We start from the raw sequence: 6,229 nt of genomic DNA on the forward strand, positions 1-6,229 counted from the left end.
CCAGTGAAGGAGGGATCACAAGATCAAGTAAGATACGCGGTCAAGGCTCAACCAAGCAGACAGACCTCTGGCCCCCTCTCAGAGGCAACAGACTCAGCACCAAAGGGACTGGCAATGTCTGAAGGCAGGGAAAAAAAAAATACCCCGGACCACCCAGATCCTCAGTAAGGAAAAAGGAGGGGAACTAAATTGAACGGTACCAATGGGTAGAGCAAACTCCACCATTTGCTAACAAGACTGGCATGCTAACAAACTAAGCTTTGACAGAACATAGGACGAGCTCAGGTTCCAGGACCCAGACACAGATCCTTACCCTACAAGAAAGGACACTCCCAGACAAAAGAGAGACTACACTGAAACAACAGTGACTGCACAATACCAGAATCCAACCCTTCATGACATCCTGCATGCAAGGCAGGGGGGACCCCACTGAACAGAGGAAGACCTCCGGGCATTCGGTGTATACTGTGGTATGCCCCAATCTCCCTAAGGGAAGGAGAAAGCCAAATATAACCGCTCACCCACCCACAGGCATGGAGTGTGCGGCAGCAGACAGATGGTAAAGGCAATACCGATTGTAGAGGAACCATCCGGCTGCAACAGGCCCAGTAGAAAAACAAACAGCTGTCGAGCACACTTTTAAGGTGCAAATAGCTGCAACAGATTGTGACTGCAATCTCCCGCTTGCTAGGCAGCTAAACTACCCATCAGGCTATTTCCAAGTCTCTCTTAAGAGAAAAACAAAACCCCCTGAAAGAGCAAGTGGAAATATCAGAACCAGAAGCACTGAACCATCCAAGACACATCTAAGAGATTCGGTCAGATATCCAAGACAAGAACATGTCCGGAAAACCGGACATCTGGAAACTGGAGCCGGCTACAAGGTAGCAACCCCTGAGAAACCATAGGGATACCTCATACGGAAAACCTGTACCCAAGGAGATGCAACCACAGCCACATTGAAAGGTCCTTGGACACTGGATGTTCGCTAAGCATCCCAGAGACAGAGAGCATATCTCCTAAAGGCTCGAGGGACAACACCCCAGAGTTAAAGCTCAAAACTAGATAATCCAGTTTGAGAAGATAAAATAGTCTCCAAACAATTCCTTTAGGATCAAACTCCCGGAAACCCCCACAGCTCAATGAATTAACGATGGACGAGCGTCACAATTCCTGGCGTTTTAAGTAAGGGCAGCTCCAGGAAAAATCAGAGACAAACGCATTCTCGAGAGCCCCAAAACATGGGAGCAGACGAGAAACAGTAGGAGGAAGAAAAAGTCTGTAAATGCCCGAACAGATGAGCCCCCAACCAGCCCCAAGAAGGGGAAAAAAAGAATCCTAAGACACCTCAACCCCTTAAGGAAGAGTTACCGTTATCAAGGCCTCAAAAAATACATTCAATAAGAATACCATAGAGGAGATACAAATCACCCCAACCTGGTACCCCTGATGTCCAAGGAGTCATTTCAACTTCCAGTCCCATTGGGAATGGAGAACCCTAGCTCCGAGGCTAAAGGACCTCGGGAACCCCCAGAGTAATCTTTAGCAGAATCCCTTCTGGAACCCCACCAACAATGAGGAACAGGACAATGAGGACTGAGTACAATCCCTCTGATGCCCCGCCCAAAGGAAGAAACGAGAACCAGCCTGACGTCTAGGAACAAAAGGCCTTATCTACCATGTTTTAGCCCTGCAAGGGGCAGAGCCTCAAACATTTTTTGAAAACTCATGGATGATCCTCTCCACAGAAAACTTTAGTAAAGGCGAAAGCTTTATTCAATCTGAAGAGAAACCAGAGTATAACGAACTCCTCATCCGATTGAGCAACTCACCACCCAACCAGGACAGCCAGTTATAACGGCACCACGTGGATGATATAAACCTTAAGGAACAGAAAATAGTGCCAGACCAGGACCAGTCTGCTACATAGGGCACTCAGAAATGACCCAGGCCACAGAAAAATTGAAACCCCAATAGGAATCGACAAAAAGAACTATAGACATAACAATGTACAAACACCTTAACATGAAACTTCCGCAGAAGTGCCCAACAGACCACAAAATCGCTAGTATCAAATTCCAGAGACGAAATGAGCTTCACAAAAAAAAAAAAATGCATCCTAACCCGGATCAAAGAAAAAGAAGGCAGCACCCGTAGGTGAAAGCCCAAGAAGAATGGGCACACTAACAGGACCAGCCAATCAGAGACCCCATTCTCCCAAAGCTCAGAACTGGAAAAAAAAGTAAATTGGAGACGACAAGGAGATTAACTTCATCCCCCCACGTTTAACCCAGCTTGCCGCCTGGAACATAAGACAGAGGATCCCTCAACCCATTAGGATTGGGATCCTCCAGCACCGCCAAAACATGCCGCAGGACACAAAGGTGCGCCAGTCTATAACGAAAAGAAATACTTACCTCCCCCGGGGCAACTGACGAACCCAGACCCGAGGGTTGGGCCCCTGAAGCTTCAGAGGAAACCACTTCCTCAGATGGATGATCTGACCCAGACGATCCCACGCCTGACGAGCCCTGGTTAACAGAACACGGACAGTATCTCATCAATATCTCCCAGGAAGTTGTAAATACGTCAACGTCATAGATATGGCCATGTGGAACCATGCCGTAACCTCTGAAGGAAACAAGCCGCCTTCCAGAGAAGGGGTGACAGCATTAGAGACACCTGCTTGTATAGCTAAGGAAGGTTCTAGGGCACGCGCCTCACGGGATGTGGAATCCCCAGGGGTGGATGGCTCGGCGGACTCTAAGTTCCCTGTTGCGGGAGAAGAGAGCACTCTAAAGCGGCATTCGGAACATAACTGATGGGCATGGATTACTTCATATTCTTCGCAAGAAGTAGAATCTGAATTAGAGTCATCCGTATCCAAAAAATCAGAATCTTCCATAACTTGGATAGAAATTATGGATAGAAGGAAAAAATAAAAACAGCACCTTACACCCCCAATGGCTGGGGCACTCACCACCTCCTGTGACCCAGACAACTAGCGAAACAGACTCTCTCCATCTCCACGCGGTCAGGAATATGGAAATGAAATGTAGAACAGATATTAACCCTTGATTCCATAAAGATAAAGGAGTCCCACTGAGAACCTGACTTCTTCGTTTACATTACATTCATACATCAAAGTAAAATAAAATGATCTTACCGGAATCTATGCCGTGGAACAGGAACACGGCCCTTCGCCTCGCTTCTGACATGGACTTGAGTGAAGGAAGCAGGCAGTGAAACTCGTCAATGCTGATTGCTAAGGAGCTGTTAACATGAGTCGGGATGGTTTCGCAGAAAGACTCTCCCTGCATCTCCGGACTCTAACATTCATCCATGCTCTCACTGGGAGGCTGACAGGATTACTTAAAACTCCAGTCCCATTTCGAAGAGTACTACCCTCCATAAGAGACTATCTTTAATCTTCCGACACTTCTCTGCCAACCTCCTGTGAGGAAAGGCAAAGAATGACTGGGGGATGAGGGAAGGGGGGGAGGTATTTGAGCCTTTGGCTGGGGTGTCTTTGCCTCCTCTTGGTGGCCAGGTTCTGAATTCCCAAAAGTAATGAATGCAGCTGTGGACTCTTCCTGTTTAAGAAGAAAAAGAGCCGCTGGAGGGGCGGAAAAACTTGCGACCCACTATCTTCACCAACTACAGGGTTGGAAGCATTTGACGTTGAATTGGACAGTTACAGTCCAGACTACAGGGTTACTTCTCTAGACGTAGAGATAGTAACCAGCAGGTATCTTTGAAATATTGTGCCCCACATTAACCTACTCATTACTATTTGCTTTTAAAGCGGAGCTGTGTGTTATTATTTGTTAGCAGTACGTACTGCCGCTTATACCTTTTTTAGCTACATCTTATGATTTAGTCCTGGGCGACCAGTGATTTAGTTTGTTTTTACTCTTTTATTAGTACACTCTAAGATTGATATATTTCATGTGTATTAATGCCTTTATTTTATGTACCGAAATGCCTATATTTTTAGTTATCTAGTAATTTGTTTATGCTGTACTTTGTATGATTTTAGTTTATGGATTGATTTCAGTTTAGACCCCAGTATCATGTGTTCTTTGATGCTGGAGCTCTAACTGTGTAAATTCTATTCACATATATCTCTACGCTTATAGTGTACTGATTATATTCAGTATCTCTAGCTGTGTGTACCATACTAATATTAGACAGTATTGGATTGCCTCACCGAATGGTTTTATTTTATTTATTGTGTTGCTGTGAATATTAAACTTATATTTAGGGGGGCGGAGCTAGCCATCACCAAGAGCAGACGCTTAGAGACATAGCTCCTGTTGCTTTAATCTCATAAATCACTTTGAATAATGGTTTAACAATTACTATTTCACTGAAAATGCTATTATAAGATTCAGGAGAAGACCGGGAGAGCCAGAACACTGATTGAAGGGATCTTTTGTACAAAACTCCTTTGTACTGGCCTGCCATTAGAGGCCCCCACCCCACCCGGCTGCTTAGGGCTTAACAGCTACCTGCGCTGCTGCGGCATCTCTCCCTCTTGATCATGGAGGACGGACACATACCCATGCTCATTAATAAGCTACTAATGGATTTTGATCGCCAGATGACTGCCCAATTTGAAAGCCTCAAAAATGAGTTAAGAGATCTTCGTATGGAATCGGCCATACATGCGCAGGAGACACTCACCGAGACCACAGAGCAGCTAAGCGAAGGTCTGATAGACCACAATGCCTGCACGGAGAGAGATTGGTTTGTTCCCTCATTCAGACACCTGCCAGATGATCAAGCACCTCTCAATCTCAGCCCAAACACAGAACACACGTTTGGTGCCAGATGGGAAAATACCTTTTCCAAGATGGAGCCTGGACGATTTTTGAAGAGCACTACAGGCGCTTCTGGACATGGCTGCGGCGTGTCTCATGATAATCCCCTTGAGCACACATGCAACATAGCGTGGTCAGCTCTACCATCGTGTGAAACTCAATCAGCTCCGGTGTTGATGCAAGTTATTCTGAGCCGCCTGATTGTTACACAGCACACAGAATTTCATAAAGCTACAAACAGCAGAGAGCAATCACTGGACGTAGGAGCAAGAGTTTTTGGAGTCACCCAGGCCGTTCATAGCTGCAGGGCTGGTATCGGGTAATATACTCAGTGACATCCCATTCCTTAAAACCTGATTTAATGGTGGGACACTATGCCTCACTCTCCCCTTCTGAAAAATGACACTAACATCAGAAACACAGCTCTCATGGGCCCCTCAAAAGTGCCTATTGTACCTCTTAGTTATTGGTTTACTACTAAAGTTTTAACCTGTTGGATGATCTTGTTCTATTATCTTTAAATGTTTATTCTCTATTCCTTAATGTAAAACATTATTTGCAAGTTGGTCAATTACATGGACATCATAACCTGGCAAGTTAATCTTAATGACTCTTGCTGTATTGATCTGTTTATATTATTCACAGACAGTTTTTTTTGTACAACATCATTTTACCTTTATAGGGGTTACAGTCTGTTTCTTATAACGTTTCACTGCCTCAGAACTTATAAGTAGCTCCTCATCCCTATCACACAAGCATGCTTCATGAAGGTTTAAACCATAATTTCCTCACCTAAAGTTGCCTCCTAAATTTTAATACTCAGCCATATCTGGATAGAATAATTAGAGAGCTCAAGTTATTATCTTTTAGACACTTAGCCACTAAACATTTTATTACCCTTGACATGGCTCAAATGCCTGAGACATGCTTGCAGGTTAGTTTGAAGTACTCTGTATTTTATGTTTTCATATCTGTATAGGTGTCAGCTTTGCTGTTCTGCCTAATTTTGAGTTGAAGGAGATAACTTTAAAAGGGGATCTTTCACCTATATGTTATTTGGTTGGTGATATGAGTTCATGATATTATGTGGGATAATTGTTCTCTACATGCATCTTCTTAGTCCTGCACCTAGCCTAACCCCTTTGTTATCTCCAATTTAAGGATATGCGCTACATTGCTCTAAAACTATTCAGGCTCACATTAAAGGTTTCCAGCTATTATTTACATGATCAAGCCTGAAGCTTAGTATTTGTATCTCTTAGGAATAGAGCTTCTCTCCCTAATGTACACATCCTGCCACATAATCCACATACCTCCCTCACGTATATTCCCCCAGGTAAAGTTAAAGGCACCTCAAAGTCTTAATTCAGAACCTACTCACCAAGCACACAACTTTGATCCCTCCT

The 6,229-nt window shown here is 44.4% G+C and overlaps 1 non-coding gene across 1 annotated transcript; it reads right to left on the reverse strand.

Annotated features, from left to right (window-relative positions):
- Window positions 1–1,687: 1,687 nt before the first annotated feature.
- LOC128658554 (U5 spliceosomal RNA) lies at window positions 1,688–1,801 on the reverse strand. The gene has a single exon (XR_008402233.1). It is a non-coding gene; the product is annotated as a U5 spliceosomal RNA (small nuclear RNA).
- Between the last annotated feature and the right edge of the window lie 4,428 nt (window positions 1,802–6,229).

Source organism: Bombina bombina, chromosome 4 (assembly GCF_027579735.1).
Source record: "Bombina bombina isolate aBomBom1 chromosome 4, aBomBom1.pri, whole genome shotgun sequence".
Taxonomy (NCBI): Eukaryota; Metazoa; Chordata; class Amphibia; order Anura; family Bombinatoridae; genus Bombina; species Bombina bombina.